Raw genomic sequence first — 26019 nt, 5'->3', positions numbered from 1 at the left:
ACTTTACAGAAATCCTTTAAAGGATTTCTGGAAATGATTTTCAAATCTGTATTTATGAAGGATTGAACTGTTCAAACCTAAATATGGGAGAGATAACTTGGGAATCTGTTTATAGACATTTGCACTGAGATTCTACAACAGGAGGGAAATAAAATTAATTTATACAAATTGTGCTCATGTTTAAGATAAGGGGGGGTGCTTTCTGCTATTAGATCTAGCGTTAAAGTATAACCACAAGAGGAGAAATAGTTTCAGAATGCTCTATGAAAGTAGCAAAAATGAAATGAAAATCTAAATGTGTGATGAAAAGTGAACTCTCTCTCAAGGGCAGAATTTTCAAAGGGGACTTAACCTAAAATCTCTTCAGATGTTCAATCTGTAGTATGAACATTTAATCTTTTTTGCTCAGCTTTGAAATTGTGCCCATTTAAATCTGCCTCGTGCCGTTTTAGAAAGGTCTATACATTTGAGAAGGTGTCTGAGTCATTTTTCAAATTAATGCCAAAGGCAGGAGATGAGGTCTTTGAATTTATCTTACTGGGGCAAAATCAGAAGGTTTGGAGGTTGTAATTTTAGAGAGACAAGGAAATGTATAAGCACCTACCAATTCCTGTATCTTGCTTATGGAATTGTTTGAAAGAGATAATTTAGTCTGTACTATTATTCTAAAGAATTTGAAATGACTGAGATGTAAGTAATTTCAAATGACTTAATTCAGATTCTTATGTATTGAGACGAAAGATTCTCTCCCTGTCTTGTTCAGAGGTGTGAAGTTTCAGAACCCTTCCTAATAATCTTGTGATATGCTTGGATTTTTCCCAAAGCATAAAAAAGGATGGAAAAAGAATGTCCAAGGAGGAGGAAGGGTGAGAAAGTGGCACATTCTCTATCAGGTAAGTGAATTTGACACCCATATTCCTTATTATCCCTAGGGGGAAAAAAAAAGCTTAGAATGGTCTTTGTTTTTCAATTTAGTGCCCCCTACTTTTACTTTGTCTTGGAAGCATTATTTATTTTGACTTTGATTTTTTAAATTTATTCACCTTTGAGAGACAGAGAGAGTGAAAGCAGGGGAGGGACAGAGAGAGAGAGAGAGGGAGACACAGAACTTGAAGCAGGCTCCAGGCTCTGAGCTATCAGCACAGAACTCAACTCAGGGCTAGAACTCACGAACCGCGAGATCATGACCTGAGCCGAAGTTGGACGCTTGACCGACTGAGCCACTCAGGCACCCCTGGAAGCATTATTTTTGATGTAGAAAATTAAATATACATGAATGCCTTTGACATGGAGAGATATTCAAAAATTATTATTTTTAAAGGTGAATTTTTTTTCCTTGCTAAAGTGAATGGAGTTTATAATCCTATAAGCTATTAAACTAGATGTCTGTGTGATTCTTTTCTGAACTAATGGTGCCTGACAGAGGGTATTGTTTGAGACCTGTTTTAACAAGCCACCAGTTACCTCATTTTTCCAGGTTTTATTCACTATATTCAGGGCCTCTCAATAGCTCTCTTTGCTCTTGAAGTAAAATAATTTTATTCATTAATTTAATTCATTCATTCAGGTATTTGCTGATTGTGTAAATACTGAGGAATGTATTCACTTACCTATTCATTTAAATAAGTCAAAATAATATTGAAAAACTACTCAAAATAATGTATAGTTCTGGGTGCTGGGGGGTATTCATTAATGACTAGCATAAATGACTGTCTCTTTTGAATCGCTTACAGTGCACCAGAAGGTGTGTTCAGAAATAACTATAATACAAGAAAGAAAATAGTGCTTCAGAAGAAGAGGGCGCCATAACTTAGGGTAGTTCAAAAGAAGATGAAATTAGCTACACACTGCTTTGGTATTTCATGTCCATTAACTTCTCCACCTTGCAACCAGGAATAATTGCCAATTGATTATTTCAGGTGAAAAAGATGTACAGTTGGAACCTGCTTAAAAGAGATTTTGTTTATCTAGCATCTTCTGAGTAATTCTGGACCTCAAACACCTTTAACTGTTTCTAGGTATTGAAATGCAGATATTTGCTTGCCTTCTTTCAGAAGCCAACTTCCTCTGCTGGGTGGTGGAGGAGGGGCCAAGAAGACATTCAGTCTAGCGGTCTCTCTTAAGTACTCTGTAAGATAATGCATATCTTCCTAGATGCTTCTAGTAGCCTTCTCAGGTTACCACCCAGGCTGGGAAAATTGTCAACATTTATTCCATTGTACATATGAAACTATTTCAAATGCAATTATAAGGTAGGATAGGAAATATTTAAAAACTTGATAAATAGGACTTTTCCCCAGAGTACCAGAAAGACGGTACTTAAGTAATTTAGGCCCTTCCCAAGATGGTCTTGTGAGTTTCACAAGTCCTAGGTGATCCTACTTCCCTAAGATTCTTACCCTCTCTCTAGCATGTTTTTCAGTTCTCTGTGATAATACCCGTCCACTTCTCTCATTAAGTGCCATCCCACTCTCAATGTCCAACTCCTTCTCTCTGCATTTGTTCAGTCTGAGGTCTTCATCTGTACAAAAGCTTCTAGAGTCCTTAGGATGATCAGAGACACAGTTGAAACCTAAGCCCTTTTGTTGTCTTTGGTTTTCCTACTCTTTGGACAATTGAACTGATGTGAATGGCAGACATGTTCATTAAACTGTAACATGCTAAGAGCAAACAAATGCACTTCTCTCAAAGACAAATATGAATTTTCAGGAACAGCAGAGTCCAAAAAATACTGAGAAATGAAATGTTTCTTTAATAAACAAGTTTCCTTTCCTTTCTGATGGAGTCAGTGTATCTATTGAGTTACCAACGATACCAAAACTTAAAAGCTTACACAAGCAACTGTTTGTTTAGCTTATGATTCTCTGTGTTGGTGATTTGAACTGGGGTTATATGATCACTTTGCTCCTGATTGTAGCTGCTTGTGTCTTACTCTTGTGTCTGTTGTCAGATGGTAACTCAACTGGGGCTCAGTTTATCACGGCCTCTTTAACATATCAGGTAGTTGGTTCATTATTAGCTGGAACGACAGGACTGCTTGGGCTACATGTCTCTTATCATTTAGAACATCTACTCAGATCACTCATTATACCTGCACACATCATCCGCAACCCTGCACACATCATCCACATCCCTGCTTGCATCATCCACATACACATCTGCTCATGTTACTGACACATCTGCTTACATCATGCAGCACACCTGCTCATATTATTTAATAGACTCAATAGGGCTTATGCACGTGTAAGCAGAAAAGTTCCCAGATAAACAGGAAGTCCAAATCCCAAAGTGAAGAACATTTTCAATTCTCTGTTTGTGTCACATTTGCTAAAGTACCACTGAACCATGCAAGTCACATGATTATTTTAGATTTAAGGGGTGGAGAACTGCATTTCACCTAATGATGACAAGACCTACAAAGTTATGTGGTGAAGCTACGGATGTGGCAAAGGAAAGCATTGATGATGATTTAAAAAATCCTTAAGAGCTATTTTTAGGCAGAGTAGATATTGGTTTTTCTTGCTTAGAGCCTAACAGAATAAGAAAGGAACTACATTACACTGCAGTTTCTGGCCCCTTAGCTTGAGAAGGAGTCCAAGCTGATGGTTCTTCACTTTCCTGCACACCTTCCTCTAGCCATGGGGAAGGGCAGAGGTTGGGAGAAAGTGAAGAGTTACCTAACTTTTCCAACTGTCATGGATATTGACAGAGTCAGCTCCAGAGACAGTATACATATAAGACCAAATAAAAGAGTGATTTTGTCATGCTTTAAACAGCAGAGGTAGCAAACAGGAGAGTTGAAGTTACTTCTTAGTCACTGAAAACAACCACTTGATTGTCAGTGCTGCTGTTGATCCAATTTTTAACTTGTTTAAAAATATTTAGACTAACTATAGACTTTTAGCCAAATAGATATATCAAAAATATAGAAAGCTGACACATTTGAAAGATTTTTAAATCACCCTGGGTTAAGAAGTTATTTCCTAAAATACCCATTGAAAGATAAATGTATTTCTAGAGAGTGAGGACTGAAAAAACAAAATAGGTAGATAGAAAATAAATCTTTGTTGGCACATGAACAGACACTCAGGTCAATGGACAGAATAGAGAACCCAGAAATGGACCCACAAACAAATGGCCAACTAATTTTTGACAAAGCAGGAAAGAATATCCAGTGGAATAAAGACAGTCTCTTCAGCAAGTTGTAATGGAAAAACTGGACAGTGACATGCAGAAGAATGAACCTGGACCACTTTCTTACACCATACACAAAAATAAACTCAAAATGGATGAAAGACCTAAACGTAAGACAGGAAGTCATCAAAATCCTTGAGGAGAAAGCAGGCAAAAACCTCTTTGATCTTGGCCTCAGCAACTTCTTACTCAACACATCTCCGGAGGCAAGGGAAACAAAAGTAAAAATGAAATATTGGGACTTCATCAAAATAAAAAGCTTCAACACAGCGAAGGATACAATCAACAAAACTAAAAGGCAACTGACAGAATGGGAGAAGATATTTGCAAATGACATATCAGATAAAGGGTTAGTATCCAGAATCTATAAGGAATTTATCAGACTCAACACCCAAAAACAAATAATCCAGTGAAGAAATGGGCAAAAGACATGAATAGACACTTCTCCAAAGACATCTAGATGGCCAAGCGACACATGAAAAAATGCTCAACATCACTCATCATCAGGGAAATACAAATCAAAGCCACAATGAGATTCCACTTCACACCTGTCAGAATGGATAACGTTAACAACTCAGGCAACAACAGATGTCGGTGGGGATGCGAAGAAAGAGGATCTGTTTTGCATTGCTGGTGGGAATGCAAACTGGTGCAGCCACTCTGGAAATTGGTATGGAGGTTCCTCAAAAAACTAAAAAATAGAACTACCCTACGACCCAGCAATTGCACTACTAGGTATTTATCCAAGGGACATAGGTATGCTGTGTTGAAAGGACACATGAACCCCAATGTTTACAGCAGCACTATCAACAATAGCCAAAGTATGGAAAGAGCCCAAATGTCCATCAATGGATGAATGGATAAAGAAGATGTAGTATATATATATATATATATATATATATATATATATATATATATACATATACATACAATGGAGTATTCCTCGGCAATCAAAAAGAATGAAATCTTGCCATTTGCAACTACGTGGTTGGAACTAGAGGGTATTATGCTAAGTGAAATTAGAGAAAGAAAAATATCATATGATTTTACACCTATTAGGACATTAAGACACAGAACAGATGACCATAAGGGACGGGAAGCAAAAACAGTATAAAAACAGGGAGGGGGACAAAATATAAGAGACTCTTAAATACGGAGAACAAACAGAGGGTTACTGGAGGGGTTGTGGGAGGGGGGGATGGGCTAAATGGGTAAGGGGCATTAAGGAATCTACTCCTGAAATTATTGTTGCACTATATGCTAACTAATTTGGATGTAAATTAAAAAATAAAATAAAATTAATAGAAAAAAAAGAAAAGAAAAGAAAAGAAACCTTTGATAGAGTCCAGTGCAGACAAATTTTATGAAGGAGGTACAAGGAAAATATGATGATTTATTACACTGAGGTGTCCTAAGAAGTCAAGAAGCAGCGTATCAAGAAGCTAGATACATAATGAGTTTTCAGGAAGGGAATGATGCTGAAAATATACATCATTTGTTTCCTATTGTGCCTAGTTCGGAACTGTATGCTCTCATGTGATCAAGTCCTGCATGCACACTTTCTCCTAATACGGTTATCAAAGTTTCACCTTTCGGAAATAATTTGTGACAATAATAGAGTAAAAAAATGTTGCCAATCAAGCTTCACTAGGGAAATAGCACATTTTTTTACCGTGTTTTTTCTCCTAAAGAATAGAACTTACTGTGTTTGTCTCTCACATATTTTTTAAAAGGAAAATTTTGTAGAAAAATTGATGTGATATACTTTTATTGACAAATAGTCCTATGAAACTTCTCAGTAAGAGCTATGGAAGGAAAGCCAGAATCTGCAGTTTATGTATTTGCGTTTTCCTACACTCTTGTCATTATGTTAAAAATAGAACATTTATTCCATGATGACGCTGTTAGAAAATATATATGTTGAGTGAATGAGGTTTGTAGCCAATATTCTTGCAGTTTATAATTTACCTCAATTCACACAATATATCCCACAGATGTATAATCAAGTAGATAACCAAAAAATTGAACAAATGAAGTTGGGAAGTTGTATATGAGTAATGAACTAAGTGAATTTTAGGTTTTTTTTTTTTAGGTGAGAAAGTTGCATCCTATGTATGGTCTTTCTATGACCTATGACCTTTCTATGACCATCCTATCTTATGGTCTTTCTGAAAGAGGAAAGGGTTTATAGAAGACATAATATTTCATGAGGTATTTCCATGAAAGAAAAGCAAGAATTTAGTCATCTGACAGAATATTCTAGGCTCTTTACTCTTCTGATATTGTTGGTAGTTTCAAAGTAGCCTTTCATGTTATTTTTTTAGCATAATTTTTCCCCAGTTTTACTGAAATACAATTGACATATAACCATATGTAAGTTTCAGGTACATCACATAATAATGCTTTAAGTATATACTAAGAAATGATTACCACACTAGTAATTCTTTTGTCTTTTGTCTTAGTTTTAAATTCTTGGTATCTTCATATTAGTATTACATTGAAAATAAGTATAAAATGACCTAACTGGAAAACACATAAACAGTTACAATTGAAACTAGTTTAGTGTGCCTTTTCTTCCTTCTTCTGTCACCTACAATACAAATATATACAGATCTTCGACTCCTTGCTGTACATTTGGGATATTCTCAGTCTGGAGGCTCTTTTTATAGAAAATGTCCAGACCACCATGCCACTGAGGTGTTTTATGTCCTAGGATCTAGTTTCCTTGTACATCTGTAGGCAGCTCTTGCTTTTATCTTCTCAGCTAAATTAGTTCCTGTATGTTAAAAAGGGGAAGCGGTGAACCGCCCCCACGGAAGACTTTATTTGGTTTTTAAAAGGGGGTTTGTTACAGTCCTGCTGTGGTTATTCTAGGAGACAATTTTAGCACTTTGAGCGGTGTGTTTTCCAGAGGAAGTGTGTCAAGAAGAATTTTGCAAAATGTTGAAGGTTAACATTGCAGCCTACTACTTGTTAAAGGTCAGGACATGTTTTGTGATTAAGTTTGAGCGAATTCTTGGGTAATATGAGTGACGGGAATTAACAAGGAAATATAACACAGTGTATGCATTTCCACACTTTCTTGTTCCTACAACATACAATTCGGTATACACTAAAAATTCCTCGCATTTCATTTTTCCTTCAATTGAATATCTTGTTGGAAACAACGCAAAAGGCTTTTCAAGTGTTAGTGGGTGATAATTTTACATACAAACAATAGCACATTGTTACAATGGTGAAAGAGGACACTGATAATTGACTCTGATCTTTCTTAAATTATGGATGTATTTCCAGATATACAAAATTCCTTGACACAGTACAGTATTAGTTTGTTCAGGACACATGATTGGAATAATCTATTTGTTGATATTATGATGCAATAACTTGAAATTCCATACATGTTATAAAAAAATCTAGATAAGTAAATTAGTGTTTTGCCCACGAAAGACATACTCATTAATATGAAGCTAGTTTTATAGTTTTTAATATGTGTTATCAAAGCCGTACTTCGAATTGTGAATTGACTTTTTGTTTCTGACTGAGGTATCAGTTGTTTTGACATCATATAGAGAAACCACATGTGAAACCGTATCACTGCTTCCATCCCCACAACATGGCAGGTGCTCAGTTAATGTTGTGGAATGTATTCTAACCAAACAATGCAGAGTATGAAGGAAACATTAATTATCTATAAAGAATATTAAATATCTGTTAGGCCTAAAAATGTCTTTCCAAGAGAATTAAAGAGGAAATTGGCAAGAACCTAAAAATGTTGGTGATTGACAACCCTTTCTTCCGGGGTCAGCCAACAAGAACCAAAGGGCTCATCACCACACCTATCATCTCCATTTCAAAAATATTATTAAATGGGAAAAAGTATTTGCCAATAGTCCTTTTTCAAGCAAGTAGCAAGAAAATCTCCTAATGGTAATTATATTACACTTATAAGCTTTTGCTGTTGGCCAGTGTGCTACGTGATTTACAAATGGTAACTTAATCCTAACAACAACTGGATGAGGTAGATAATAATACCACCATTTCACAGATGAGACAATTAGAATATAGGGCAATTAAATCACTTTCTGGTCTTTGAAGCAATAAACGGAGAAGCCATTGTTTGCACTCAGGCACTTTCTAACCTAAACTTGGTCATACACCCTAATAGGTTAGTTTTTGTGTTGTGGTAGAAAGCACATGGTTAGCAGCTGCTGTCAGCTTCATTGCTGATGAAGCATATTCTCATTCCCTTTACTCAAAAAAATTTTTTTAATGTTTATTTATTTGTGAAAGAGAGAGAGGGAAAGAGAGAGAGAGAGAGAGAGAGAGAGAGAGAGCAAGTGGGGGAGGGGAAGAGAAGGAGACCCAGAATCTAAAGCAGGCCCCAGGCTATGAACTGTCAGCACAGAGCCCAATGTGGGGCTCCAACTCATGAGCCCTGAGATCATGACCTGAGCCAAAGTCGGATGCTTAACTGACTGAGCCACCCAGGCGCCCCTCATTCTCTTTACTTTTTAACAAAATCCCATTTCTATGTTGGTTTGTACAGTAACTTGATTTTTGTTTTTATTACTGTGTTCTCTGCCACCTCCTACCCTCCCTGCCACCAAGAGAACTGTATAGATTGAAAGGGAGAAATCTGCCTGCTTGTACAAATTTTCCCAAGTGTAAAACTTCCTATAGCAACTCCAGCGAGTGGCACTTTGCAAGGAGAAGTGTTTATTACAATTATTCGTGTGTGTGTGAGTATGCGTGTTTAACAGAACAGAGTGCCGACAAGGTCTCCATCCCCACAGAGAATAGGATGAGAGCAAACTCATGATGAGTTCACCATAACGTTTATTTTAGAAAGCAGGAGAAATATTGCTTTCAGTTTGCCGCATGTTGCAAACATCCCTCTAAGGCAGGCCCTTGTTCTTGTAACTTAATATCACTTTTACTTTTGCAGCGTCCCCAGCCACAGGCCCACATTCCCGCCGGTCAGCAGATTCCCGCAGCGTCTGGCTCCCACTCAGCTCCTCTTCCTCTATCTCCAATCTCTCAACGCATAACTCAAGGTTCAGCATCCTGCTTCCCAGTTGTGACATTTTAATCCACTGCCCCCACTTCCTGTGTTATTCCTTTTTTTCAGTCCTCTCAGTGGTAAAAATATCATTTATTCATTATCAAGGTGTTTACATTTCATTTTCTTTGTGTTTGTTTCATACCAGTGTCTGCCCTGCATTCTTGCCCAAATACAGTGAAAGCTCCCCAGGACTAGGTTGTTTCTTTAATGCTAAAACCAGTGCTAAGTGCCAATAGTTTCTGCTTTGAATCATATAGTCAATATGAAAAATAAATCGGGATGCACCCCCACCCCTGTTCAGGGCCCCATTTCTCAGCCTCTCTACTTCTCCCAGTTTTCCAGTAGTATTTTATAGGCTTTCTATGTATAAAGGATTGGTGGAGTTATATGTGCTATGTTTGTCTTATTCTTCTATATTCAGTCTGTCAGGGACTTGGTTTTTTTCTTAATGTTTCTCAAATTTACCCTTTCTTTTCCTTTTCAAATATCCCATTATTGTCAGACCTTTATGACAACATGCCAGAATTATGGATTTAGCCTTGTCCAATATGCAGAAATCAGCTCATCTTTGCCCAAGCCTAACCTGCATGGCTTCCTAAAACATCTCCCTCCCACTGTGTCACCCACCGGTATCCGCCCATTACAGAAACTATAATGTCCTCTTGACCTATCAATTTCAAGTTCTTCAGCCGCATAGCCAAGTCTGGGACTACATGACCTGTATAGATTTTCCATTGCTCCTTAATACATGTAGTCTACTTTACCCACACTGATTCATCTGTTAGCTCTCCACATACACTATACTTGTTCCAGTCTCTCTTTGATTAAGGGATGTCTTGGCTACTCTCCTTTGCTTACACTCGGATGAGATCTTCCCATGCCCTTATAAAATATAATCTGGACATGCAGTCCTATCTTAAAAAGTACAACTGCCTTTCCCAAATGGACGTGGCAAAAATATTTTTTCAGAAGATTCACTTTTAATTGTAAATTTTCCCTATTTCTTTACTTTACTCAACATTTAGATTACAACGTCCTTAATGTTCACGTTCGATGTAGCTTCCATATTGTTTAGACCTAATTGTTTAAGAAGCATCCTGGATCAGAATCCCATCACGGTCTTCATTGTCAACATAGGTCTTCTGCATTTTGAGAATAGGATAAAAAGTGGTCAACTTCCAAAGGATTGGGTTTATCCTTGGTAAGAGAAAGGTTCTGAGCAGAATGTTAAATCTTTAATCTGTTTTTCATTTTTTCTTCTTCTAACATAATAGTACTGTTAGCAGCAACTTACAGATTTTTCTGTTCATGTCAGAAAATATTTTGTAAGATCAGATTCATGTTATTTTTAAAAACAGCTTCTGCAAACCATAGGCTATGTTGAAAAGTAGGAAGGCTCTTCCCTTATTTTCTTAGAGCACTGCTCTAGGCAATTAGAATACATCAAAGTGGCTTCATGGACAGAACTCAACCTTAGCTCTGTTCTGGTCACCTGTGCAGTATAGTCTCACCACTGGGGGCCATTGGTCTCGTGGCTTTGTTTCCTGCTCACTAGACTGCCTGGCTGATGGGCTCAGGGTGTGACTTTGCTCATTTCCTTTTTGTCACCTCACAAAGCCCTGCTTTGTTTGTTTTATCTGAGACCTCTGTGCTACCTAGCTAAGGCTGGCTTCCTGTTCAATGCTGCTCACTATGGCTCCGTGGTCCTGGCTCAGTTGGAAGAAAATTAACTGAGAGTCTGAAAGTCTACTGAATCTTAATGACGTCCTCAAACTTCTTCTCACTTACCCTCCATTGCTGGAACAACCAGGTCCGAGGAGGAGGTTGTAGGGGTGATTCAAATATTTAGATTTTAGCACAATAAAAATGACCAGCTTTCTACTATCTGAAACTGCATGGAGTAGGAGTAGAAACCCCAGGACAGAGTATGACTTTCTATCATGTGTATGTGTTTGGGTTAAATAGTACTTCCCACTACCTTATGTCAGTGAGGAACATTAAGAGTTTGACATCCTTCATGGTGGCAATTTAGGGAATCACACCTGCTTACTGTAAGGAGAAATTTTAAGGTTTTGATCTGGGGTCAGCCGGAATCTGGATTTAGAAAGGATAGCTGTGAGCCCATAGCTAATGTTAGGAAGAGATGGAACTTTAATAATGAAAAAGGAGTAGCCTTCCTAGAGAAGATATGGAGGACCTACTACTTCCTGTATACACTGAATAGAGATGTTTCTTTTGCAACCAACAGTGGACTCTGCAAGAGAAGTTTTTTGAAATAATTGGACCTGCTAAAGGATTATTCTATCAGGAAGGACTTTTCAGGTGTTTTTCTTACAATTACATCTCTGAGAGGTATGGATACAAATGTGAGACCTATAGACATAATGAGGCCTATAGACGTGATGGGACAGGCTTATACCAGTGGAAGGCAAATAGCCAACCCTCTGAAAATAGTCCATACTACCCAAGAGCAAGTAAAACCACTAGTGAGTAACCCATGTCTATGAATTCTCTGAATTTACAATAGACCTTGGAATGAAAGCTTGAGAGAGTCTCTATCAATTTACATGTAAATTGGTGCAGCCACTATGGAAAACAGTATGGAGGTTCCTCAAAAAATTAAAAAGAGAACTACCATATGATCCAGCAATCCCATTTCTGGGTATTTGTCTGAAGAAAACCACTATATCAAAGAGATATATGTGCTCCCATGTTAATTGCAGAATATCTCACAATGGTCAAGATATCTATGGTCAATGTAAGTGTCTACTGACAGATGAAAAGATAAGAGAAAATGTGATATATATATATATGATATATATGATATATATGATATATGTGATATATATATGATATATATGATATATATGTATGTGTATATATATGTGTGTATATATATGTGTGTGTATATGATATATATATATATATACACATATATATATATGTATATATATGTGGTATATTATTCAGCCATAAAAAAGAAGGAAATCCTGTTATTTGTGACCACAAGGATGGACCTTGAGGGCATTATGCTAAGTGAAGTCAGTGAGACAGAGAAAGACAAATAATGTACAATCTATCTCACTCACATGTAGAATCTAAAAAACAGCAAACTCATAGAAACAGAGAGCAAAATGGTGGTTGTTAAAGGGTGAAGAGTGGGGAAAATGGGTAAATGTGGGTCAAAGTGTACATGCTTTCACTTATAACATGAATAAGTTCCAAGGATGTAATGCATAGCATGGTGACTATAGTTGACAATATAGTACTGTAAAAGTAGAACTTCAATGTTGTCACGATAACAACAACAACAAAATCATAGTTACATGAGGTAAAGAATGTATTAACCGATCTTAGTGTTGTAAACATTCCACAATATATATATTAATCTAATCATCTTGCTGTATATCTTAAATTTACACAATGTGATATGTCAACTATATCTGAATAAAACTGAAAAGTTTATTAATAAACGGAATAAACATTTATTTATAATTTTTATTTTCAATTTAATTTAATTTAAATTTTATTAAAAATTTTATTAATAAACTGAATAAAACTGAAAAACTGAAGTGAGTCTAGGTAACTTGACTGAAGTCAAAGGTATCAAATTGTGCTGCTTGTTTACATTTTTTGCCTTATCACCACACAGGCACACCACTATCATAGTATATTATATATAAATCATGTATAATCATGTATAAGTGTATATAAATATGCACATATAAAATTATCATGTAGCATTTTGCTACATAATAAAAAATGGGAAATGGTAGCTAAAACACACAAAATATTTTTTTTCCAAAATGAATTTTACCTTTAGAAAATCTTTAATACTAACCTTACCTTTCCAAAATATCCCTCTTCCAAATTGGGCCCTTTAGAAACAGTGGTGAAATAAATCAGTCAGAGAAGGACAAATACCATATGATTTCATTCATAGTTAGAATTTAAGAAACAAAACAAATGAACAAAGGAAAAAAGAGACAAACAAAAACCACCCCTAAATATAGAGAACAAACTCGTGGTTGCCAGAGGGGAGGTTAGTGGGGAGATGAGTAAAATAGATAAAAGGGATTAAGAGTACATTAATCTTAATGAGCACTGATGTAATGCATAGAATTATTGAATCATTATATTGTACACCTGATGCTAATGTAACACGGCATGTTAATTGTGCTTGAATTAAAAAAGAAATGGTGGTTTGTGAAGTTTTCCAAATAAAAAAAATGATTAAAAAGAATGAAAAAAATTATTCCATGGAAAAATATCAACACAGTGCCAGTATAGTATAGAATTCAGTTCTACAATTAATGGAATTTTTATAAGCAGCTCTTTGAAGGGGACATTTTCCTATAGGAATAACTTAGTGCTTGAGGGTCTGAACTCTGGAACAAAGTTCTGAAGCTCAGGTTCTGCCTCTGCCATTTACCAGTTGTGCGACCTCGTGCAAGTTATAGACCTAACTGTGTCTCAGTTAACTCATCTTAAAAATGGGGATAAAATAGGATTTACCTCATGTGGTTGTTTGGTGGATGAAATGACGCTACGTAAAGTACTTAGAACATAGCCTGGCATGTAAGAAGTTTTGTGCAAGGGTTAGCTGTCATTAAAGCACACAGGTTGCCAACTAGTTTGAAGGTTGTTTACAACTTTTTAAAAAAATATTTCAGTATCATAAGAATGATACAGATTTTTATCTTCTCTTGACAAATAAAAGGAATCTGGCCATATGGTAGCATATATTACCCCTCTCACTGCTAAGCCTGCTTCTCTCCTTCTGTTCAAGTTGAAGCCCTGGGTGGAGCCACAGTGCCTTCAAGGCCAAGTACCTTGCAGGCCAAGAACAAGCAGGACTTGTGCTGATTGGGACACATGTACTGGGTATTCTTCCTCCCCACTCACCTCTTAAAATTAATTACTTTTTTAAAAAATGTATTAAAATGTGAAGATTTAGGAAAAGTCAGTGAAGACTAAATCAGATTATTTCCATAAAATCTGTAATGAAATGTCTCGAGAATGTCTCTCTCTCTTTCTTTCTTTTCTTTTTTTTATTCTTTTACTTTTTGTTCTGCCACTCACTGAGTTTCAACTGTCCTCGCCTTTGGCCCCATCCTGTGGTCATTCATTCCTGTGTGCCTTCTATGCTCTTCTGTGAGAATAATAAAAATTCAGCCCTTAAAACTGCAGGTGAGTTAACAAACAGAATGTCGGCCCCAATTAACATCTTTCCTCACTCATCTCTCCATTTTTAACACCCCCTTTGTTTCTTTACCTTTGCTCTACTTAATTAAAGACACTTTTTTTTTTTTCAGAGTTTTGTTTTTGTAGGTGAGACCCATAAGCCAGCTAGCTAGTCCGACAGCAAAAGAGTAACCATGAAAATAAATCCTTTCAGGGAAAACATCAATGTTGAAATATTTCATTTTCACACCATTACAAACGTTATTCTAGCCCATGATACTCTGACATCTAGATCCTATAATGATAAGGACATCACTCCTAGATCTGACGTTACTTCATTTACCTGAACAAATAAGACAATTTTCAGGCACCTTTCTTGTCATCTGACATAATGAAAGGAATAGTTCAAATATTTGTGCTTACATATGCATTAACACCCTGATGGTAAGGTGATAAAGTTCTCAAATTTGTCTAAACTTATACTGTGTTTTTCTTTATTATATGTATTATAAGATCTTAACAGAGGCAGCATTTTCCTTTAAATCAGTGACAAAATGTCACTCAGACTCATAAGGCTGACTCATTTTAAAACTTACTTTAGAAATGTGTTACAGTGTTATGCATTAAATTACAGATTTAGATGATATTCTTTATGGTTTTTCTGAATTGCAAGAAATAGATATGATAATAAAATGTTAGGCATTTCGGTATATTCTGCTTCGAGTTGTCAGTTGATCATTTAATGGCAAACTTGGGTTTTTTTCTTTATACGTGATATTCAGAGTAATTTTGAAGTTGACATTTTGCATTGCATGGAATATTTTCACTGCTTCAGCTTACCATAAATTATTTCATCTCTTCATAGTCTACTTTAGAAAAAGCATTTTTAAATTTATAATATCTCTCCTGAAATATCTCAGGAAATTTCATTTGTTTTGGCACATAAACATAGCAGCGTACTGGAACTTTTTTCAGGGTCAACATTTCCTTACCACGTTTCTAAAAAGTGTGACTTTTCAAACCCTGACACAGGTAGAAAGATAGTTAAAGGTACAGTCTTCACTGTTTGGCTTCTATTTTTTTTAATTAAATCAATATTATTAATTTTATTTTTAAGTAAATTGATTTTTTATTTTTTTATTTAAAAAAATGTTTATTTATTTTTGAGAGAGAGAGAGAGAGAGAGAGAGAGAGAGAGCGCGCACAAGCAGGGGAGGGGCAAAGGCAGAGGGAGACACAGAATCCGAAGCAGGCTCCAGGCTCTAGGCTCTGAGCTTGTCAGCACAGACCCCCCACGCGGGGCTTGAACTCAAGAACTGTGAGATCATGACCTGGGCCAAAGTCGGACGCTTCAACGACTGAGCCACCAAATTGATTTTTTTAAATGTAATCAATTCAACAGGTAACAAAATCATCTTTCAAAAATTAGAAAACAAACATGGAAGTATGTGAAGTCTGCAAAAACTGCCTTCCATCAATCTGCTTTTCCTGTTTTCCTTGCCCTGTCATTCACACACTGGTAACCACTGTCATTAATTTTGTAATTTGCCAGTTACTTCAGGCAAATACCAGCCAATAAAAATGTATATTCCTGTCTTCCACTTCTTTAAGCAAAATTTGCCTCCTACCCAATTTTTTCCCACCTTGCTTTGTTCAATTCACAATACATTTCACAGATGTTTAGGTATAGAAAGCTTCCTCACTGTTTTTTATTGGTGCACAGATTGCTGTTGTTTAGACATACTACAATTTTTCTAATCTAATCCCTGTCAATGATAGAACATTCTAGTCCTTTTCTTTTGCAAACAATGTTGCAATGAATAATATTATTTATTTTCACATGTGTAAGTGTAAGATACATTCACAGAGGTAGAACTACTTAGCAACAAAGTATATGTATTTGTAATTAAATTTTTTCCCAAATTGCTTTCCATAGGCATTGTGGCAATTTACATTTCTACTAGCAATGAGTGAGAGTGACCGTTTCCCCACTGTCTTGTCAATAGACCATGTAATCGAAATTTTCATTTTTGTTAATCTCCTAGATGAAAAATGGACTCATAGCTTATTTTAACTTGGTATTTGTCTCATTGTACAATTAAGTTGTACATTGCACTTTGTAAAATTAAATTGTACTCTGTATTTCATTTTCTATCAACTCTCTATTAATGTATTTTGACAATTTTCTATTGTGTCACTATATTTTCTAATTGTTTTCTAGGCACTCTTTTTATGTTATGGAGCGTGGTCTGTGATATAAATTACAAATTTGTCATCAGTTTGTCAGCTTATGGTATGCTTTGCTGCAGAAGTTTAAAAAAGTCTAAAGTATTTATCAATTTTCAATTTTAGGACTTAGAGTTTTTGAGTCATTTTTAGAAAAGTCACCTCATTTTAAAATTACAAAAGGAATTTTCTCATATTTTTTCCAGCACTTCTATTTTTTAAAAAATCAAGTGTTTCCTTTTTTCCCACTTATCCTTCCTTTCCTCTTTCTCCTCTTTTTTTTTCTTTCTCCTTCTTCATAAGAGAATACAGGAGAATATCCTTGTGACCTTGAGGTCAGGAAGTCCTCTTCAACAAAACCCCAAAAGCAAAAATCACAAAGGAAAAGAATGACAATTTGATTCCATCAAAATAATAAACAGGTGCACATGAGAAGCCACATATAAAATGAAAAGAAAGCCCTAACACAGAAGAAAATAACTGCCCCACAAAAATATGCTGTTTTCTAGGAAGCAAAGAGAAACCCTAAAATAATCAATATGAAAAATACAAATAACCAAATAGAAATAAGTGGGTAAAAAATTCGAACAGGCAACTTCACACAACAGGAAATCCAGATGGTCAATAAACACACGAGAAGCTGTTTAAACTGCAGTCATCAGGGAAATGCAAATTTAAAACAAGAAGATACCGTGCTTCTAACCATTAGATTTGCAAATATCAAAAAGTGCGAAAATATCCAGTGCTGGGAATCAACTGTCCTCCCAGACGGGTGACAACCAGTGATGTCTGGACTGTTACAGCTTCTTTAGCAGTGGGTGGTAGCACTTAAACCTTTGCTGTATTTGAAATTAATCTGGGTGTGTGATGTGAGGTATAGATTTGACTTCTTTTTTTTTTTTAAGTGAACCCAGCTGTGTGCAGACCATTTATTTACACCATCCCTCCTTATCTCCCTGACTTGAGATGCCACCCGAGCCATATACAGGCACGCCTTGTTCTAGTGTGCCTCTCTCAGCTGCACTCTGCAGATACAGCATTTTATACAAACCGAAGGCTTGTGGCAGCCCTGCATCGAGCAAGTTTCTCAGTCTCATTTTTCAACAGCATTTGCTCACTTCCTGCCTTTGGGTCCCATTTTGATAATTCTAGCAATATTTCAAACTTTTTTATTTTGATATTTGTCATGGTGATCTGTAATCAGTGATCCTTAATGTTACTACTGCGATGGTTTGGGGCGAACCACGCCCACATAGGACAGTGAACTTAATCGGTAAACACTATGTGCATTCTGACTGCTCTGTCAACCAGCTGTTCCCCTTCTCTTTCCCTCTCCTCAGGCCTTTCTGTTTTCTGAGACCCAACGGTATTAAAATTAGACCAATTAATAACCCTGCAATGGCCTCTGAATGTTCAGGTGAAAGAATTGCATGGCTTTCACTTTAAGTCCAAACCTAGGGGTGATTAAGCTTACTGGGGAAGTCACCTCAAAAGCCATGAAAGGCTGAAAGCTAGGCCTCTTGCGGCACTCAAGTTGTGAACGCAAAGGAAAAGTACTCAAGGGAATGAAAAGTGCTACTCCAGTGAATACAGAAGCGATAAGAAAGTAAAATAGTCTCATTGCCGATGTGAAGGCAGTTTTAGTGGTTTGAATGGAAGATGAAACCACCCACAACATTCCCTTAAGCCAAAGATGACACCAGAGCAAGGCCCTCACTCTCTTCAATTCTGTGAACGTTGAGAGAGTTAGTAAGGAGCTGTAAAAGACAAATTAGTGGAGGATGGTTCATGAGGTTTAAGGAAAGAGGCCATCTCCTAGCATAAAAATACAAGACGAAGCAGCAAGGGCTGATGTAGAAGCTGATGTAAAAGATCTGGCTAATATAATTCATGGCAGTAGCTACACTCAATGTAGAGGCTTTCAATGTAGAGGAAATAGCCAGCTTTATATGGGAAGAAGATACCACCTAGGACTTACATACACAGAGAAGGAAGTCCATGCCTGGCTTCAAAGTTTCAAAGGACATGCTGACTCTATTAGTGACTGATGCAGTGGCGACTTTAAGTGGAAGCCAATGCTCAGTCACCATTCTTGGAAGTCCTAGGGTCCTTAAAAATTATAATAAATCTACTCTGCCTGTGCTCTATGAGTGGAACAACGAAGTCTGAATGACAGTACATCTGTTTGAAACATGGTTTACTGAATATTTTAAGCCCACTGTTGAGAACTAGTACTGAGAAAAAATGGTTCCTTTCCAAATATTACTGCTCATTAACAGTGTCTCTCTTATCTGTGGGGTCTGATGGAGACATACAACAGCCTCCTCAAATAACGTCCATTCCGCAACCCATGGATCAAGGAGTAATTTCAACTTTCAAGTCTTATTATTTAAAAAATTCATAAGGCCATAGCTGCTCTAGATAGTGATTCCTCTGATGGGTCTGAACAGAGTGAACTGAAAACCTTCTGGAAAGGATTCAGCATTCTATTATTTATTTGTTTGTTTGTTTTTTATGTTTATTTATGTTTATTTTTGAGAGACAGAGAGAGAGAGAGACAGTGTGAGCAGGGGAAGAGCAGAGAGAGAGAGGGAGACACAGAATCCAAAGCAGGCTTCAGGCTCTGAGCTGTCAGCACAGAGCCCGAGGTGGGGATCAAACTCAGAAACTGTGAGATCATGACCTGAGCCAAAGTCAGACGCTTAACTGACTGAGCCACCCAAGCGTCCGGATTTATTTTTTTAATGCTTATTTATTTTGAGAGGGTTAGAGGGAGCATGAGCAGGGGAGGGGCAGAGAGAGAAGGGGAATAGAGGGTCCAAAGCAGGCTTTGCACTGACAGCAGAGAACCCGATGTGGGGCTCAAACTCATGAACCGTGATATCATGACCTGAGCCAAAGTCGGACGCTTAATTGATTGGGCCACCCAGGCACCCCAAAGATTCACCATTCTAGATGTCATTAAGAATATTTGTGGTTTGGGGCACCTGGGCAGCTCAATCAGTTAAGGGTCTGACTTTGGCTTAGGTCATGATCTCACAGTTTGTGAGATCAAGCCCCACATTGGGCTGCTCTGCTGTTAGCACAGAGCCCACTTTGGATCTCTGCCCCCCTCCCTCTCTCTGCCCCTCCCCTGCTTGTGCTCTCTCTCTCTTTCTCAAAAATAAACATTGAAAAAAGGTAACTATTTAAGAGTTTCTTCAGAGTAGAAATGTAATTCACAAAGAAAAGCATTATAAGTACTCAAAGGATAGAGGGGAGTAGTACGAGTTCTATCAGTCTTACAGTCTCATTAATAAATCTTTCAATGAAACTATTTTGGAATTTTGTACCTTTTGGAGGCTTTTCCATGCCAATGAAAATAGGTATTCCTCGGGCAACCCAAGTGTCCACTGATTGATGAATGGGTAAAGAAGATGTGGTATATATATACAATGGGATATTATTCAGCCATAAAGAAGAATGAAGTGTTGTGATTTGCAACATGGGTACAGCTAGAGAGTATAATGCTTAGCGAAGTAGGTCAGTAGGAAAAAGAAAAAATACCATATAATTTCACTCATATATAGAATTTAAGAAACAAAACACATGAACAAAGGAAAAGGAGACAAACCAAAAAACAGACTCTTAATTATAGAGAACAAACAGATGGTTACCAAAGGGGAGATGGGTGGGGAGATGGGTGAAATAGGTAAAGGGGATTAAGAGTACATTTATCTTGATAAGCCCTGAGTATATATTTAACCATACTGGAATTAAAATAAAATAAAATAAAATAAAATATCGAACAGGTATCTCATTTTGCTTAATTTGAAATCTTTGCTTTCAAGTACACTTCCTAAATAATCTTATCTAACTGGAATTTTCTCTACAATGGCCATTGTATTTCTAGGTTGTAATTCCCATGATGACTGCCAGCAGTTTGGTAGAACCCCAGCCACAGATGGAGTGGAACCACATTTTTGTCCAGCATTATTTTACGGCTCAAACATGATGGTTACACAACCAAATTCCTCAGTACACACAACAAGCTTAGATCTTGCCATTTCTTATAGATTTCTGCAACTTCCAGTATTCTAGGTCTTGGACATAAAATAAGCAAGGGTGACAAAGGTGGCGTGCTTGATTCTTTAGGATTTAAAGAACTTATTAGCTAAGCCTTTGGGTTTCTTGGAGTTAATACCTAAAAGGGATGTGCTGTGCGGTTGGGGATTGTGTGTGTTTTACAGCGTACCTCGTGGCACAGATTTTTTTTTGAGGTTGGCAGGTGACCTGCTGTCAATCTAATCCATTCTGTGATAAACTTATCATGTCACAGGAGTCTTCTTGAGGTGGTGAGCCCTCTAATAGCCTTTAAATTCTCAGTTGGTGCCTACCAATTTTTGTGGCTTTTTGGCCTCCAGGATCCCCCACTAGGAATAACCTTTATCTATACAAAATAAGACAAATGTGTGTACCTTAATGTAATGACAGTAACGCATCCTGGCCACAAGAAGACCCTGTGCTTACCAACGACAATTCTGTTGGAACCCGGCTGAAGTTTTCCACCCAGGAATCAGTCTGAAAAAGCAAGGGACCTGGCATTGGGCAGTCTCTTCTGCCAGCTCAGTTGGGCTCTGAGAAACACCGCCAGCTCAGCTCAGCTCCAGGTAAATGTGCCAGCTCAATTGGGCTCCAGGCATAACCATCTGCCAGCTCAAGCTGACTTGCCTTGCAAAGGAGAGTCAATTAGATCAAGAGCTCAAATCCAAAAAACAGTGAACTCAGAACCAAGAGGAACTTAGCTATAAACCTAAAAAACAGTAAGAGAGACAGTGAATCCAGAGGGTTCATGGACACCATGCCCACGTCTCTCTGTTGTGCTTAAATGCTGCTGGAAGTTTGATTCCAATCCTGTGGCTGCCACCAAATCTGTTAAGTAACAAAATTTCAACCCAGTAAATTTTAAAGGTCTAATTGACTTTACTAAATGATTCATGAATCAGGCAGCATGCTCTCTAGCAAACAGAAGGGTGCCCCCTAAACATCACTTTTGTACACAATGGGAAACCAAAAAACTCATTTGATTCACTTTATTACAATATTATTGTGGTGATCTGCAACGAAGCCTGAAGTATCTTTGAATTCATATGTGCGTTTGGGTCAGTTTCTGAATTTACCAATCTGTTTCTTTATCTAATTACATGCCACTACCACCCTGTTTTAATTATTAAACCGTTAGAATATTATTTAACATATAGTAGGGGTTACTCTGTTTATTTTCATTCTTTTTGGTTACACTTTTCTAGTGAGTTTTCAGGTACTTTTTTTTTTATACTGTCTTTGTTTTGATTTTGTACTTGTTTCTTTTCCATTAATTTAGTCGTTATTAAATGGGTTGGACATTCCTAGAAAAATCTGTTTTCTGTAGGTTCCATTCTAGTTAAATAGAGAGAGTGATCACCACTTAGAACATTTCTCCTCATTTTCTGCCAAAGAGCAGCTTCCTGCTTCCTGAAAATATGGCAAGAAGATTTCTGATTCTTTTTTAGATTCTTTTGTAGAGTCCCACATCTGCTACTCTAAGTCTAACTGCTACCTGCATTGCTCAACACAGTCCCTGAACCCTTTCTGCAAAAAAACGGATTGCAGTTTTTGGATTTCAGCATGAGTCTTTCACCTTTTGAAAGTTGTATGTTTGCAGGTGCTTTTGGAGATCCACTCCAAAACTGATATCCCCCACTTTCTTCTCATCATTAACTTTCATATTGCTGCTACCCAGTCTTAACTGTTTTTGTCAATTCATAGTTATATTCAGGGGCCTGCAGATTATATGTTTCTCAGCTTCTCTGAAAGTATCTTTATTTAATTTTTATTTGCTCTTCTTGTTGGTTCTGCATACTTTTTGGAAGAGCAGAGTGAGAGAGGATTCCTGAATTTCATAGCTAGGTTCTCACTGGAAGTGCTGATGTTGCCGTTTTCATATGCCTGTTCCAGTTAACATAGATGTGTCTGCAGTTCTGACCATGGAACACCACTGTGCCCAGTAAGCCACTTTGGGCTTTCCCCATGCGGGAAGAATTTTTCTTAAAATCCCACCAGTGACTCCCTTCTTCTTATATAACTTACTTAGACTTGTCCTTGAAATTTATTTGAAGTATCACTTCTTTCTAAAGTTTTTTTAAAAATTTATTTACTTATTTTGAGAGAAAGAGAGTGGGGGGAGTGAGAGAATCCCAAGCCGGCTCCACACTGTCAGCACAGAGCCTGTCGTGGGGCTCTATCCCAGGAACCGTGAGATCATGACCTGAGGTGAAATCAGGAGTCAGACACTTAAAACGACCGAGCCACCCAGGCGACCCAGAAGTATCACTTCTTTTGGAAGCTTTCCCTCACTCCCTCTGTCCTTTAAAACTTCCTTTGTACTTGTATTCCACCCTGTGATGGTACCAAGCTCTTATTTTCCTAAACCACAATTATCTTTGTGCTTGGTTATAAACTCTAAAGGGTATTTCACAAAGTATTCTCATGAAATGCTTCTATAGGATGTTTTCACTGTTGTGAAAACAGTGTGGTATCGTCGAGTGAATTTGGGAAATAATATGTATTATATTCTGAGTCTTGGAGAGTCACAATGTATATTAGAATATTAGAAGTCTCAAAAAGTCCTAAGGAAAAAAAAAGTTTGTTATATTTTTATAACCCCAAGTAACCCTAAAGTATTTACGTGTGACACGTGTTAATACATTCTGTCTACACAAAAAGATTCTCCTTGAGGGTGCCTATGGCAGGATCTCAAGTTTTCAGCACAATTCCTGGAATGTGGGAACCATGTAATGTGTCTTTTGAATGACTTTATCTTATATACTATCCAAGATATTTGTTTAGAGAAATATTTTATAAGATCGTTTTTCACCCACGTTATTGTAATGGCATTAACTGGAGAGCCCTGTAGGCCAGTGGCAAATAAATAGATTTGACTTCAATGTTGGATGCTATTTTTGAGGCATGGGGTCCTTTGTCGAGCAACGATATTAGGAGGGGGTGGTGAGCAGGGACTTGGAAAACATATTTGGGGAATAGTGAGACGTTTTGTATGTTTAGTTTGTAGAAGAGAATGTAAGGAAAACAAATTCTATCTACAAATATTTGAACAATACTAAGATATCCTTTCTGCAGCCCTAAATTCCACAGTAGAGGAAAGAAAACACATACTTGTTACAACCTAACAAAATACGGAGTCCTTTGGGTGAGAGCAAAGGGAGTGACTGGTCTGGTGTGAGGGATGGGAGAGGGGTCTTCTGGGTGAGTCCCCAAGGAGGCAGCATATGAGTGTACTTTCACGGGTGAGCACATGCACAGTACTTCAGGTCATGACACAATCTGCCTTCCAAGGAAGCCCTGGGTGAAAATCAAGAGTATTTCTTTGTAATGGAAAACTGTCATGTTTGGACAAGAGAGTTGTTTCTGTCACTTGATCTATAATGACCACTTCTGAGTTGTGGCCTAATGGTAGCATGTGATGGCTAAATGTATAAAGCATTTTTCAATTTGTCAACTTAAAAGTGAATTGTTGGATAATATTTTCTTTTTTAGGTTTAGCAACTGTTCAGCTGATTCTGTTCATGATTATCTATTCTTGGTGAAGATTTTAAAAAAAAGAAAGTGAGAAATTCTGTGAAATTCAAAAAAAGTGTTGATATTAGGTGGCTCAGCATATGACTGAAATATTTATAGTTTTCACTGAAACATCTTAACTATTAGTGGATCATTCTGTGAGCTACGTGAATTCAAAATATCTCTGTCAACTCATTGTAGATTATGAGAGTTCTCTGCGAAGGCTGACCATATTCAGAAAATAGCTTGTTCCACAATTTTGGGATGCAATTAACTCCAAATAATTGCATTTAATTGGAATAAAAATGTAAATGATTTTGATTAGATTTACATTAGGAAAATAGCTAAATGTTAAGTTTCATATTTCTAAGAAATAGTTTATACAACTTTTTTTTTGTCTTATTTCAAGATTTCTAAGAAATGGGGCCACTGTTTTGGAGTTTTACTGTGTAAAGTACTTAGTTTAAAATTAGCATAAATTGGTTGCCAAATGAAACTGTGAATTCCGCTATTCTGAAGATGTTTAAAAATACATTATCTATCTGAGAAAGTTGAGAGATGGTCTACCTGATTCTGGATATGAGTTAGTTGAGCATTCGTTCATTCATTCATTCACTAGTCCAGGATATTTTTTTAAAGTGACTCTCACTTACAAAATACTAGAAGTTCCCATTATTTATAAGATATTATATATACAAAAAAGGAGTTAGTTCTCTCAGTATTTGTTGAACAAAATCACCTCACAAGACAGTGCAATTTAGGAGAAAGGGTGCAGGCTTTAGAGTCAGACTGATGGGAGTTTGAATCTGGGCTCTGCTATCCACCAGCTATGTAATTTTTGGCAAGTTATTCAAAGTCCTGGGTTTGAACATCAAACAAGATAAAACTTAATAAGCACCTAGAACAATATCTGATACCAGTAGTCATGTGGCAGCATGATTGCCATGCAAACAGGCATAATGGGTATAAACATGACTTTATTTGCCCTTGTTCTAGTAATGACAACTCTTAGTCCGCCTATTTCCAAGACTACTTTGAAAGCACTGTGAAACGCTGAGCAATAAATAATACCATAGAATGATGACTGTTTGTAATTAATTATATTTAAACAGTTTGAGTTAACGTTCATAATCATTTCACATTTTAAAAAGGCTATTCTTGGGGTACTTGGGTGGCTCAGTGGGTTAAGCGGCCTACTCTTGATTTTGGATCAGGTCATGATATCATGGTTCGTGAGATGGAGAGCCTCGTCGGGCTCTGCGCTGACAGAGTGGAGCCTGCTTGAAATTCTCTTTCTCTGCCCCTCCCCTGCTCATGCTCTCTCTCTCTCTCTCTCTCTCAAAATAAGTAAACATTAAAAAAAATAAGTAAAAAAGTAAAAAGGCTATTCTTCTGGGTGGGATCAAAGAAGACTGTTTCCAATATAAGGGAAAGAAACTGTTAATAGCATTAAATCCTATTTAAACTTGCATGTTTTAAAATTTTTGTGTATAGAAAAGTTCTAACAGTTCTTTATTTTCTGCTTATTTAGGTAAGAAAATAATGCAAGTCAGTTTAACAGATTCTTTTTACTTTCTTCAGTGTTTTCTATAACTTATTTTCATTTATTTTTAATGTTTATTTGTGAGAGAGAAAGAAAGACAGAGCACGTAAGGGGGAGGGACAGAGAGAAAGGGAGACACAGAATCCAAAGCAAGCTCCAGGCTCTGAGCCCAATGCCAGGCTCAAACTCATGGACTGAGAGATCATGACCTGAC

General features: G+C 37.0%; 1 long non-coding RNA gene across 1 annotated transcript; it reads left to right on the top strand.

The window, feature by feature from the left end:
• Positions 1 to 10952: 10952 nt before the first annotated feature.
• On the top strand, positions 10953 to 16758 carry LOC122231449. The gene is made up of 3 exons (XR_006208700.1): positions 10953 to 11066; positions 11505 to 11608; positions 16662 to 16758. It is a non-coding gene; the product is annotated as an uncharacterized LOC122231449 (long non-coding RNA).
• The last annotated feature ends 9261 nt before the right edge of the window (positions 16759 to 26019 follow it).

This window comes from Panthera tigris, chromosome A1, assembly GCF_018350195.1.
Source record: "Panthera tigris isolate Pti1 chromosome A1, P.tigris_Pti1_mat1.1, whole genome shotgun sequence".
Classification (NCBI taxonomy): domain Eukaryota; kingdom Metazoa; phylum Chordata; class Mammalia; order Carnivora; family Felidae; genus Panthera; species Panthera tigris.
This window is presented reverse-complemented; position numbering and strand designations above follow the sequence as displayed.